This window comes from Montipora capricornis, chromosome 11, assembly GCF_036669925.1.
Source record: "Montipora capricornis isolate CH-2021 chromosome 11, ASM3666992v2, whole genome shotgun sequence".
In the NCBI taxonomy this organism is placed as follows: Eukaryota; Metazoa; Cnidaria; class Anthozoa; order Scleractinia; family Acroporidae; genus Montipora; species Montipora capricornis.
Window position 1 is genome coordinate 18,976,907 of NC_090893.1, and position 14,576 is coordinate 18,991,482.

General features: G+C 38.2%; 2 protein-coding genes across 4 annotated transcripts in view; one reads left to right on the forward strand and one right to left on the reverse strand.

Moving 5' to 3' along the window:
• The window catches only part of LOC138024398 (uncharacterized), a 532,828-nt gene that overhangs the window by 144,390 nt on the left and 373,862 nt on the right, over window positions 1-14,576 (reverse strand). The window lies entirely within an intron of this gene.
• The window catches only part of LOC138024401 (G-protein-signaling modulator 2-like), a 24,191-nt gene continuing 11,070 nt past the window's right edge, over window positions 1,456-14,576 (forward strand). For 2 of the 3 annotated variants that reach the window (XM_068871606.1, XM_068871604.1), the window contains exons 1-4: window positions 1,456-1,615; window positions 1,863-1,938; window positions 5,329-5,395; window positions 10,671-10,743. The gene's annotated coding sequence lies outside the window, so the exon portion shown is untranslated. Of the gene's footprint in view, window positions 1,620-1,862; window positions 1,939-5,328; window positions 5,396-10,670; window positions 10,744-14,576 lie in introns of all 3 variants that reach the window. The other variant, XM_068871605.1, reaches the window with a different exon arrangement.

The window sequence follows — 14,576 nt, forward strand, 5'->3', positions numbered from 1 at the left end:
GTAGAATGGTGGAATTCCAGAATACACGGAATAATCTAAAATACGGAATACATGGAATATTCTAAAACACGGAAAATATTGAATATTTTGAAACGCAGAATATACGGAACATTCTAAAACGCGGGATGAGAGGAAAGTATTTTAAGAAAGGATTTAAATAATACATTTTTTTTGCCCGTGAGTAGTCATAGGATAACGAACTTCGCATGATAATTTTACATTTCCTCACGACATGTCCTCGCGGGATGTTCTCATACCTTCGTCGAGTTTGGGCGTCATCTTTCGAAAATTCACCGAGAAAGGCGATCCTGAAATCCATAATAATGCTTTCTCAGCATGATTGGTGCAAGAAATCAGATCAAAGGAATTCGAAGCATTTGAGTCTATTCAAATCTACCAATCGGTTCAACACGACCGTTGGTTTGTCAACGCTTGGCAACAGTCGGGTTGTACTGAAACTCAAATTCAGCGACGGTGTGAGGACATCCCTAATCGATCAGTTGCTGGTGTTTTTAACGTGAAAATTTCACTGGTTTGGCGTCAGTTCCCGCTTGAACAAGACAGGTCACTGGCCGGCGGCTCGGTGTTGCCTGACTTGTCAATTTTCTTGACTGTCTAACTGGTGGTCGGGAAAAGATCTCGTAAATGACGCCCAGAACAGCTCGGAACGACCAAAAAAAAATAAAAATAAAAATAAAATAACACACAAACTTTATTGCCGACCAAATCGCAACCGCTGTAATGTATTTATCCTTCTACAGATCGATAACAACAACAACGACTGAAGGTGGTTCGCCTGTGACCGATCATAACAACATCTGCCAGGGAATTCGTGTATGAACGAAGCAGGTTTTGTAACAAAGACCTTCAAAAAGGCATTGATTTAGCAAATCATCTTGAAAAAGAAACGACAACATGTCGTACATTCTGTTTTTAAGGCAATTGAGACACTTATCAACGTCTTTCTCCATTTTTCCTTCTCTGAGTGTAAGAAAGTGCGCCTGTGATGTTTCGACACAGTCCGAGAGGCACAAAAACGGAAGCGGGGAAACATATCGCCCAGAGGTGAATCACTTTGTATGATCTCTTCTTTAACACGTTTTTATACCCTTGGTCGCGAGGAAATGTAAAATTATCATGCGAAGTTTCTTTATCTTACGCACAATACTCACGGGCAAAAAATGTATTATTTATTTCCTTTCTTAAAAGACTTTCCTCTCATCCCGCTTTTTAGAATATTCCGTATATTCCGCGTTTCAAAATATTCAATATTTTCCGTGTTTTAGAATATTCCATGTATTCCGTATTTTAGAATATTCCGTGTGTTCTGCAATTCCCCCATTCCATTCTATCATTCATCCATTAAATAGGGTCACCCAAATCATGTGTCCCCACATGACATACCTAGCAACCTCTTTCCCAGGGTCTCTCTTATTTTCGGATTATTGTGGGAAGTGCCTCTCAGCTGTTTATCGCAACACAGACGTTTTGGTTTCTCTTTTCTCAGAACTTTGTCCGTCATTTGTGATAGATAAGGCAAGTAAGAACAGATTGGAAGTTTGTGGTTGGAAAATTGAAAGGATACGAAAACACGTTTTGTTCTGGAAAACTACATGTACGTAAGTCCCACCGAGCAGCTAGTAGACTAATTGTACATGCATAAGTAAGTCTTATGTCTCGCTTTGCGACAGAACTGAAACATCATTGATCCATGTTAAACTCTCTCATAAAGTTACAAAATTTGATCGTCGAATTTTAAGTTACTTTGAGTTATGTGTAAGGATAAACCCTCTACATATTCAACATGATCGTTTTATCGTGATACTAGATAATGTAATAACCACATCAAATCGTAATTGCAGACTCATTTCTTTTCGATTCGTTGACGAAGCTATTGCTTGACCTGGCGGCATTCTGCATCCATTTGGAGCGACAGTGGTAAGTTGCTCATTGATAACCATTTCTTAATGAACAAGAACAACTACGTGTAATTTAAGCATAATCAACCAGTTTTGATTAAGCTTACTTTTTACTCCCTTCCTGTTATTTTCTCAGAACGTTTGGTGAAAGCTAGCAAGTATGTTGGTACTTGGCTAGTTCTAAAACAGGGAATGGGGAATTGGAGAATGAGAGCAGTGAATGGGAAATAGGGAACGGAGAATCTCTAAAATAGGGAGTCTCTAAAAGGGGGAATCACTAAAATGAGGAATCTCTTAAAGAGGGAATTACTAAAATGAGGAATCTCTAAAAGGGGGACTTACTAAAATAGGGAATCTCTAAAAGAGGGAATTACTAAAATAGGGAATCTCCTAAAAGGGGGAATTACTAAAATATGGACTCTCTAAAAGGGGGAATCTCTAAAATGGGGAAATCTGTAAAAGAGGGAATCCCTAAAAGGGGGAATCTCTAAACAGAGTTCCAGTTAAATTTTTCAATTGGGGGATTATTTATACCATTTGACGGGTCACCCAGACATTTTGTTGTAATATTTAACTGAATATTTAAATTTCATCTTTCGAGTCAGGAAGCCTTCTTTGTCGGGTTATTGACTCTTATCTGGAACACTGCTTCAGTGGGGAATCTCCAAAAGGGGGAATCTCTAAAATGGGGAATCTCTGAAAGGGGGAATCTCTAAAAGCAGGAATTCCTAAAGTGGGGAATCTCTAAAAGGGGGAATCTCTAAAAAGGGGAATCTCCGAGACCACGAAAATTAAGAGAGGTCTGATTGGTTGATTTTAATGACAAGCATCCATTTTAACAGTGCAATTGTTGACTACCGGTACAATTCACACAGAAATGCCTGCTATTAAAATATCAACGAAGTACTCTTTCGATCGTAAAACTGCGGACGAAACATGCATATGAAGGAAACATACAATGTGAAAGTTGTAAAGCCGGAACAGAAACTGGAAGACAAGTTAATGGCTTTAAAGTCAGAAAACCTTGCTCATTACATTTTGAAAAAACGTACAACGTGAGAGGAGTAGAGAAGTGAGTCCTTCTATATAAACCACCTTTGACAATTCACCATTCGAGCAAAAGAAGAAGTGAAAGAATAATCTTTTTTTTGACATTTGGTTGCACTGTGGGATATCAGCCATGAGCGGAATTTGACAACGCACTGTAAACATGAAACAATGTTTGTTTTGGTGTAAATCCTTTAAAAGCTTGGCCTCCTTGATGAACATTGCCGTAAAATCCTGAGCTGTACTTAACAGCTTTTTTACAATAACATTTTCTGCAGGCTTTCCTTCAGCTTGAAAACACCAAAAACACGGCTCCAAAGGTCCCTTGACTAGCAACTAGCAAATCCAAAAGCCAAGGGAAACTGAAAGTCAGCCAATTGTTTACTTAATGTCAACTCGGCTGAGAAAAGACAAAACATTGCCTGTCGCGAAAATATATTTTTTTATGGTTTTCCCGCCATGTCCAACATCTTTGGGAGAATTTAGTATTTCTTTAATTGGTCTTTCATGCTTTTCGTCATGCACTGCTCAGATTTCCCCTTTATGTGTTTGTGTGCAAGTGAATGATGAGGTATCCATCAACTTGAGTACCATGGAATTAAAATTAAGGAAATGACTCGAAAAGGCAACAATATAACACAAGGATGCTTTGGATTCTACATATTCTCATTACTATTGAATTTAGTTGTACACTACTGTTGTGTGAATGGCTTTTTTTGTATGCATGCGTCCAAGAAAAGTAAACACCATCATGTTTTCCCACCAATTCTATTTGCAGACAGGCAATTAATTTTTTTGTTGCCCTACGTCATAAGATGCCTGTGGATGGTGGATGTAAAAATTGACTATGTTTAACACAGCAAAAAGGGGAGCGGTGTTCATTGCAAAGAATTATACATTGCTAATTTGCAAGGCTGATCTGTTAGCTTGTGAAGGCCGACTAATATGAATCCCTTGAAACGGACATGTAAAGGGACGCTACATCCTTCAGTGACCTAAGAAATATGTTGTTTTTTTTACACTGACTTTCTTTCAAGTGGAAGCAAAATCGCCTCTGATGTTGTCCTCTGCGGAGCCTCCTCAATACCACTAGAGGTGGAGAAAGAACGCCAAGTGAGCCGATCGTAAGGTCTAAGGCGTGTTTACAACCTTCACTGATGCATCTATGGTTACATATATTAAATAAATATACTGTATGAGATACTTGCGATCGCAGTAAGAAGTTGCCAGCTGCTAATGTTTTGATGCAGTGCTATTTGAAAGCCATTTCCTGCCCAGTGATTGATGACTGTCACACTTTCTTAGGAGTTAAAAAGATGTTAGGGATTCCTCTTTTTAGAGATTCCCCCTTTTAGAGATTCCCCCTTTTAGCAATTCGTCCTTTTAGAGATTCCCTATTTTAGTAATTCCCCCTTTTAGAGAGTCCCCATTTTAGTAATTCCCCCTTTTAGAGATTACCTACATGTATTTTAAAGATTCCTCATTTTAGTAATTCTCCCTTTAAGAGATTCCCTATTTTAGTAATTCCCCATTTTTGTAATTTCCCATTTTAGAGATTCCCTCTTTTAGAGAATCCCCATTTTTGTAATTTCTCCTTTAAGAGATTCCCTGTTTTAGTAATTCCCTCTTTTAGGGATTCCCCATTTTTGTAATTCCCTCTTTTAGAGATTCCCCATTTTAGTAATTCCCCCTTTTAGAGATTCCCCCTTTTTGTAATTCCCCCTTTTAGAGATTCCCTATTTTAGAGATTCCCCATTTTAGTAATTCCCCCTTTTAGAGATTCCTCCTTTTAGAGATTCCCTATTTTAAAGATTTCCCTATTTTAGTAATTCCCCCTTTTAGAGATTCCCTATTTTAGTTATTTCTGCCTTTAGAGATTCCCCATTTTAGTAATTCTCCCTTTTAGAGATTTCCTATTTTAGAGGTTCCCTGTTTCCTTGTCCCTGGTCCCAGTTCCTATTACCCTGGGCATTCCTCATTTCATGTTTTACAACTAGCCATTGGTATTCCTTTTACCGGGTATGTTTATTTTGTAAAGTCAGTTGTGAGTGATTCAGGCGTGCAAACAGTCTTCCTGTATTGCTTACACTTAATTTATTTGCGGGTGGATTCATTATTCATACAAGGAACATTGCAAGGTAATTTAAGAATTAGGAGAGAGTTAATGTAAGGTAAAGTCTTGATTGGAATTCTGCTGAGTTGCAAGACTTGCCTTGATGGATTACACGAGATAGCAAGTGCATGCGTTAACATGGGTTGTGTCTGTACAGCAGCCACAAAGGTTAATCAAAACTGATTAGTAAATACTGTATCTTCTGAGTTTGGTGCAAGTAGTTTATTTAACTGCATCAAATGATTGCAGAGTTCTTGCCATTGACGAAGCTGTCGCTTGACATCACATGAAAAAGTATCTGTTTGGAAAAACAGTGGTAAGTCGCTCATCATTACTTAAATTCTTATAATTTTGTAGATGACCCATGCAATGACAACAAGCTCTAATTACGTATAACTTGTGTTGTGTTATGTTATCTCTAAGTTATGGTCAAAAAGATCACTGCCATTGTTCATGTAGAAGACACATGTTTCCATGCGCTCGTGATCCATATATAATTCAAATTTCCCTTTTGGATGAATGAAGAATTCAAAGTTCACTTCACACTCAAGTGCTCAGGGTTAAGCTAAAATTGAGGCAAATCTAGATTGGCTTATGAATATCATGTGTTGTTACTATATATTCCTTAATGTTCTTCAAAGGTCACTGCTACATGAATACAAATTATAGTGACCCGGTTTGTATTACAATATGAGCATGTAGCTTCCAACCTCGGATTTGATTTGAGGTAACTCAACTGCATTTTATCCTGTAAATGCGTGCGTTAAGCTGTTTAATTTTGAGGGCTTGTATTGGAAATGGAACCTTGGTCTTTTTTATGCTGCTACAGCTGCACGTATTAAATAAATTCTCTTTAAATGGATGTTAGAAGACCAGAAGTTAACCAAGAATCCTGGACAAGGTTGTTTAATACATGTACATGAACCTGGCCCATATCAAAAAAAATTATGCATGAATGAAGTCTTAATTGCCACTGCCACTTCGCCCCCTTCCCCCCCCCCCCCCTCCCACCACATTGTTGAGATGTAAATGGGTTCTTTGCTCATCTTCCTGAACAACATTGTCCTGGGTGGGGTGGGGGAATGATACATTGTTGGCCTTCTTTTTAAGTTGTGGTTCAAAAGGTAAAGCAACAGGAAAGTGTCAAATCTTTTTGTCCAGGAATTAATTTTTTTTCTTAATTTTATGCTCATTAAGGAAACATGCACAATCAGTAGTCACATTGCGATGATTGTAGATATTCAGCCAGTTTGTAGACCTTCAAGCGTAATGGAATTTGGGAATGTAGTATTGGTTCACCTTTTCCTATGTAGTATGTTATAAATGTAATAGAAAATTTTAAAACAATGTTCTCAAGAGTGACAGAAATAGAAGTTATAGGGGTACTCTTGTATGGCATGTAAGTTATTAAAGGAAGAAAATAAGCATATACATGTATTGCATCAAGAAATTTTCCTGTCAATTTTTTTATGACAAAAAGGTTTAAGTTAAAATCTCCTGATAAACAAAAAAAGTTAGTTTCTGTTTTAATTTTAGGCAAGAGTGAATGTCACTTTGTACATGTATGAAGGTATTGACATCAGTGTGTGGCAGTTGAGACTGGACTCAAACAATAGTCATTGTCATTAGCTTTACTTAACGAGCTTTGAATTCTTAACAAACAGCCATGTGAGAGAAGTGTGTAGTTGACATGGGGGTTATAGACAAAAGATAGAAGTGATTGTTGCATGTCTTTTATATAATCAAACTGCATTGCTTGATCTAATTGAGTGTCTTTAACAAGAAAAGTAATGGAATGTTCAATCACAAAGTTTGAGGTGAAGTCCTCAATGACTAGGTTGTTATTCCAACCCAAAGTCCTTGACTGTATCTGTCTGGTAGACTTCTCTGCCTCTGAGGTCTTTCACATCTTGATAGAGCTGGCATGACCGGTTTTGCTGGCATGCTTGCCACTGTTGTCCAGCTCGCTGTAATACTCCTGTGGATAGTGACTGCCTAATTCCTATTCTACTACATGGTATTCTACACACTTGCTTGACGTGCTAATGATGCACTCCTGGTCAGACGTTCACTTTTAATGGTGTCTTGGGTATTGCTGGGGTTGGTTCACATATACATGTAGTTTGCCTTGGTCTTGTGGCCAGTTGGGGTTCTTAATCATGTTTCTGTTAAGTTTGAATTGTTTCTTTCAGATTATTTAAAGTGGAGTGCATGTGAACTACAATCAGCAACAAAATTAGTTGACACAATATTGTGTTTAAACAGTTCTTTTTGAGTGTAGAATAACACTTTAATTTGAATCATGCTCTAATTTATTCACCCCCCTCCCCCATTCAATGATGCCTATTTGTACCCAAATATCCCGGGAATCACGCTACAACATTGTTTGTGAGGGGAAGAGGGCTAATTGGACTACCTAAGAAGACTAAAAGATACAAGAAATGCGGCATACAGGGTAGGAATGGTCAATGTGTCAACAATTTTGACGCCGGTTGTCTGAGTTGGTTGTCACTGTATTACCATATGGTCACTTTGTTTATTGGTATAGGAGGGCATATATCTTTGGCATTTAATATGGTTTAAGCAAGAAAATTAATGATAGTAAAATAACATGACGTTTCGACGACTTCATGTCATCATTGTCAAATGAATAAATTAGAAATAACGGAAAGGCATATTTATAGATTTAGAAAGTGAGAAATAAATCAGCATGAAGGCAGTCAGGTAAAAAGTTTTGTGCGAATGGAATCAGTTTGTGTGTTCAGTTTCGGTCCTTTGTTCTTAATCCACAGCATTTCATAGATCAAACAATCGAGTTTGCTACGGCATTTCTAAATCTATAAATATGCCTTTCCGTTATTTCTAATTTATTCATTCAAACTCTGACCAGGGACGGATTAGATCACCACTGCTCTACCGACTGAGCTACAAGGTCAGACGGGAGTAGGCCGTGGGAACTGAAGATGTTAAAGTCACGGCAATGAACATGTACAAATACAAGGAAGGATTACAGTGTTGCAAACGTTAGCCATGTAGCACTTATATTTGAACAGACTTAACTGATTAGAGTGTAAGGTGAAGTGCTAGATTTCTATCCGATATGAACCATGTGAGCGTTTGCCCTACTAATGGAAATGGGCCCACACAATGACAGAGAAAAACTCTGACCAGGGTGGGAATTGAACCCACGACCGTGGTCGTGGTAGTGGTCATGACCCACCCTGTTAGCAATGATAAGTCCAAACACTTGAAAATCGATGTCACAGTTATGTCAATAATTAATATCCTTTAGTGTTTGGTACAACAGGGGTTTGCACTTTGCATGCAAACTTCTGAAATGTTTCAGAGCTTATACAATATCTAACAATTGTTTCTTTAGTTCCTGCTTTTCTACGTTGAAAGTTTTCACTATAGGATTCAAATCCGGACTGGCAAAATGATTGGAATCAATCAAACAACAAGTTGCAAAAATATTGGAGACACTTCACCTTCTTGGGGCGTTATTAATTTACCTTTTATCTCTCACACTGCAGCCCCCCTCCCCCCTTATCAGTGTTGCTAGCAAGACAAAAAAAATGTTGAAAACTTAAACAGTAAACATTGAAAGGGGGAGAGGGTAGGGGAAGTGGAGAAGGTTTAAATTCTAGATACGGCAGGTATTAAAGGCTTAATGAAAGTGTCTTGACAATTTTTCAACTTGTTGTAGCAACTACAAAACTTATGTCAGTATTCCTTTCACCGGGTATGCCACAGTCAATCAGTTATTCATGCTAGCCCACCTTTGTACTCCAACCGGGGTAAGTACATGCCTAACAAAACAGGTGTTATGTCCAATCTTCAAACTTCGACACCTTTCGATTTGTTTCAATGGAAACAAATTGTAAGGTCTAAGTGTAGTCTCTGACCCTTTTTCAATCATTCGGAAAGTAGGAAATACGAATACTTGAAACTCTGCTTTAAAATGTGTTTTAGAAATTCATTTTTTCTGTCTATGATCAAAAACAAAAGATTATGGCCACTTTTTGCGACAAAACTTTTGCATCTTGTGACTGAATTTTTTTGTTGTTTAATCGGCACCTGGTGCCTGCACCAATTAAGTAAATTTTGGACACTGCATGTAATCCCTCTTATTATACATTCAACTCACTATCTCTTTTCTGATTGGCCGAAAGCATACAATGAATTTTCGAAATCAGTGCCTAGGACGTCATCTAGCTGCAGATTATACAATAATCATGTCAAGGACACTCAAGGTCACGGGTAATCATGTTGTGTATGACTACGGTGCATGATTTCTTAGGGTAATCTTGTCAAGTTCACGCGGTTTGTGTTGCTTGCCCTCAGTGAAGAAGCAAAAACATGACTTCCAGGTTTGCTCGGTTCGATGTATAATAAAACAAGTATTAGATTAGGTTTTTGTGATATCCAGAATAATCAAGGTCGAGGTAAGGGTTATCAGCCTCACCCCTACCTCGACCTTGATTATTCTGGATATCACACAAAACCTCATCCAATAAATGTTTAAAGGCACAGCTGTAACTCGGCAGAATTTCAATCAAACTTCACCTTAACAGTTAAGTCTCTTTTAATTTTTTAATTCTACTTCGTTACCTGTGGCCTGTGGCCTACATGAGAAATTTTCAAAGCAACAGCCGCATGAAGTCAAACTCCACAACATAGTGTGCACAGGTTTATCTTCCCTCACAGACAACAATTAGTTATTTCATAACAGCAACATTGAACAATGGGCTTACATGTATCATAAAAATGTGGTCATAGCAGACCAAGCAGCTGTATTAAGAATCTCTTGCAAGCTGACTGAAGTCCCTTTAGCTGTAGCAGTGGACACTGGTCTGGTGCTATGTGGATTGAACTGCATTGTGTTTATGCTTGCAGCATCCAGTGCTATCTTAACCCATCTACTTAGAGTACCCCTTCTGATCCTCTTGTGACTCTTGACAAAACTGATCAGTAAATATGACTTGGTACATCTTCTGATTTCGGTGCAAATACTCTTTGAAGTGTGTATAAACACACTTATTAATAAGGACATGATGTTGTGTGTCCGTGTATCCAACTACTTGACCAGTTGTATGTTGATATTTAAACTATTTGTACTGCGTATCAGCATATCCACTTTAGAATATACTTAACAACATTTCAAGTGAATGGGTGGTATTTTCCACTACGACTATCCACTTCTGAATCAGAATAAGATACTTAGAACACTACCAAGGGATGGGTGGTAATAATTTTACACCACGTGTACAGTTACTGTACATGTTTCTCTTAAGAAGAAAACCAGTGTTTGTTTTATCAGCCTTTTCGCTTTCTTCAACGATTCTGTTCACCGTGTTTTTAATTTCGTTCTCACTCTCCTGAGCCAGAGTCCCGTTCAAACAGAGCCACGACTTTTCTTTAGCTCTTAAGAGGTGCAGCTGTATCCCGCAGTTACGATGTTCTGTTTGCATTGTGATGTGTGTGGGTGTGGTAAATGATTTTTGTTAGGAGAGTCAAACCTTTTAGAAGTATTTATTCAGAGACTAATTTTGATAGACAAGTGTAATAACCTCATCAAATCACCATTGCAGAGTTCTTTCCCTTGATGAAGCCACTGCTTGAGCTCACACAAAAGAGCATCAGTCTGTTTCAGGACCAACAGTGGTAAGTTGCTCATCATTACTTAAAGCTTTTTTGTATACAATGTAGTCATGCACACAATGCAAACAAGCTCTGATTACGTAAAATTTGTGCTATACATGTATGTTATGTTTGTGGGTTACAGTGAAAATGATCACGGCCATTATTTATGTAAAAGACACCCGTTTTCCATACACCTGTGATACATGTATGATTTAATTTTCCCCGTTGGATGAACGAATAATTGAAAGTAATATATGTACATGTAAGTGCTTGGGTTTTAAGCTTAAATTGAGGCAAATCTGCAAGTGCAGATTCTAGAAATCAATACACATCCACTTGTTGGCATATGAATAGCATGTAATCTTGTACTCCTCATTCTTCAGAGGATGCATGCAGCTTCAAAAGTACTGTAACAGTAGTGCATGTGTAGCATTATTATTATTTTTTAATTGATTTGAGTGTAAAGCTTCCGAATTCGGAATGGTATTTCCTGGCATTTTTGATTTGAGATAACTTGACTGCATTTCAGCTGTTTAATATTGAGGGATTGTATGAGAAATAATGTAAAGCTTTGTGCTTTTTATGCTGCTACTCTATTGGTCAAGAAGCTCAGGCTGGTTCAATCTGAACAAAAAAGCTCACGAATCATGACTTTTGGCTTTTTCTATGTCTCAGAAATGATTTTTCCTTGGTGACAAAATAGACCTTTCCTGTGACTTACTGCTCATTTGACAACTGGCCATATGTAGTTATTCGAAAATGGGTCTTTTTTTTGTTTTCTTGATTGTCGCTTCCGCTAATAAATAAGTAAACAAATGAATAATTTAGAATTAGAACAGTTAAAACAACCAAGCCTGTTCAAGTCTCCAAGCTTTGTGATATTCCATAAAAGAGTTTTTTTTTAAAATCAAAATATAGCATCAAAATTAAAAGAGTTAAATATAAAGACTTCATGTTGGTTTATAACAGAAATACATCAACATCATGCGGCCAGAACTTAAATTTTAACTTTGGCTATCGTTAACGCTTTGTTTGCCTTAAGTTTTCTAAGCTTGCGTGCCTTCTTGTACACCCTTCTTTTATCGTTTTGGTTATTCAGAGTTCAAAAACCAAGACAAAGTAAAATTGCTGTTTCTTTGTATTTGACACACTTCTCTGTTGCCAGCCATGTTGAGATAATTTTTCCAAACTGATCTTGTGTTAGGACCTAGCCGCCAGACATGGGAATTCACATGAGATGAACTAAAATGTTTTTACATTGTTGGGTCAAACATCGAAGTTATATATTAAGAGCAAACCAAATACAAAAGCGAAATTTTGACCAGAAGTTCATGACCTTGAACCGTCTAACTCTGGTGAAGAGCTGAGGTTTTTTGAGTTTGGATGTAACGTAGCTTACGCATTTTGCCGTGCATACAGCTTCGAACTTCTTTTTGTCCATGGATATTTACATTTGGGCATATAATTGGTGTCCTAAAATCCCCCGCTTTGTTCCAAGGAAAAGAGTTGCAAGTTGCACGCTTCAACTTCATGGCGGCGTCTGGTTCAACTCATGAGAAGTCTGATGTTTGTCCCAGGTTCTGTCCATCTAAGGTGGACAGATATAACATGCAGTGTTGGTTGATCCAAATACAGCTCGTCAAACTTTATTGAATCAAAGGTTGTACTTGTGATGAACTCAATTCGTTCTATTTAGTTCATCTCATTTGGCTCTGCCCTTACATGTATTTGTTGATGACATGAACGTACTTTCCTCCGATATTGGTACTGTATCGTTACTGAAATGAATACTGGTTACATGTAAGTCATCTTTTTCATTTAAAGCTTATAAGTTACCGTTCCAGATTCTTGCAGCTTTGAGCCCTACCTTGATGTAGAGAAAGGCCGCAGATAGCCATGTGGTTTTTGGAGTGGTTGGGGAGATTAAAATGACGAGCGACTGGCTTAGATGCACCCTAGTCAGTCTTCTCAACATCGCAAAGGTGTTTGCGGAATCGGACGCCGTCGTCTACCTGTCTCGCCAATGTATAATTTATTGCATAACGTAAAGGTTAATAAATGACATGTGTGGTACATGTAAAAGGATCGGTGATCTTAACAGATTCGCTTATATGATTAGTTTCCGATATATTATTAGTGTTAAGGATGAAAGGACAAGTTTTGCATCGTGAGCGCGCGCATTTGAAAGTGCCGAGGTGCTCGTTAGTTCTGAGCACGCTAAAAAGTTGCCTACGTTTTTGTCGCGTTTGAATGAAATAAGTGGAGGTTGCGAAAAGATTCTACTAGTCTCGGGATTATTTTGGAGTAATTTAAAGTTGTTAAGAATGACGATGGAAAGTGAGGGTGAATGGAATTCTGTCATTCTTATCTTTTTGTGACGTTTGTAGTGCTGACTGTCGATCAAATTGTTGAGGCGCAATGATGGCCCGCCTTGACCACAGAGACAGGATAGCCACGTTTTTCGAAGAACTGGCACATCTCCTCTGAAATGCTGGAAAATTCGGAGTCATCACTAAATAGACGTCGAAGTCTAAGAAATTGATAATAAGGAATGGAGTTCTTGACGTGTGTTGGATGTGACGATGAATACAACAAATAACTGTGCGAATCTGTTGGTTTGTAGTGCACACTGGTACATAGCACGTTGCCACTAATAGAAACTTTGATATCTAGGAAAGCCAATGAAGTTTCCGAATTTCCCAGGTACATTTAAGAGCCGGATGAAAAGAATTGGCGGAGGTTATAAATTGATCGAGTTCTTCTCTGCTGGATGAAATAGTGCCGATGCAAACGTCGATGTAGTGGCCGGTAGAGTTCAGGTTGGAAACCAGTCGTTTCGCCCGCAAGTCGTTTTGCCTACAAGTCGATTCGCCTACATTGAAGTCGATTCGCCTACACACGTAAAGTCGATTCGCCTACATGCTTCTTTTGCAACTTTTTAATTTAAGCCCACGTGTAAAAGCCACTGAAAGTAAGCGCTTGCACAGTTTCACTTAACCAAACACACTGCGATTACTGATTACATGTACTGAGATAAACACAGTAAGCTCTAATTACGGTCCCTTGCGTGGCACTTACCGAAGAAGGTGAGATTTTTTCCCATTTAAATAGGACATTGTTTCAAGACTTTATGGTCGCTTGCACGGCACTTACCGAAGGAGGTGAGATTGTTTTACCTTCAATAGGACATTGCTTCAAGACTTTAATTAAAGTTAACACCAACAATATCTTCCAATCACGTAGGTGCGATTTCGATCCGTCTTGATCGGGTATTGCAGTATAAAAGGGCCGTGATTTTTGTTCAACTCACTCCACTAACCTTCTCAGAATACTCCCGATCGCGACGACTCTTATTAGATATGGACAGCTATTATTGTTTATTTTGCGCCGAAGAAGTAACCTCAAGACAAGAAGCACTCCTATGTGATGGTAGCGACAGGTAGCAACATCGGCGATGCTAGACTGGCATTACAAGGGAACAGTCCAGAGAGGCAGTGAGATCAGGTCTAGAGGTTATTTGGCGATGCCTGTATTGCAGCGCCAGTTCAACCCCAATCGCTGAAAGTACAAGACTCAGCTACGAAGATATTTTTAGAGGAATGTTAGGGTAATTTTAGGTTTCACGTTCGCGTTTTAACGATAAGTCATACATTGTAAAAATAGAATTCTGTTGTATTGTATTGTATTGTATTGTATTGTATTCTATTCTAACTGTTGTTAATAACAAGGTTAGTTAATATACGTACCAACATGAAATAGCTATTAAAGTATGAAGCCAAAGGAAGCTTGGTATGCTCATGTATTCTTCCATTGCATAACCAGGTTCCGCATCCCATCAAAGTCCTTCAGTCCTT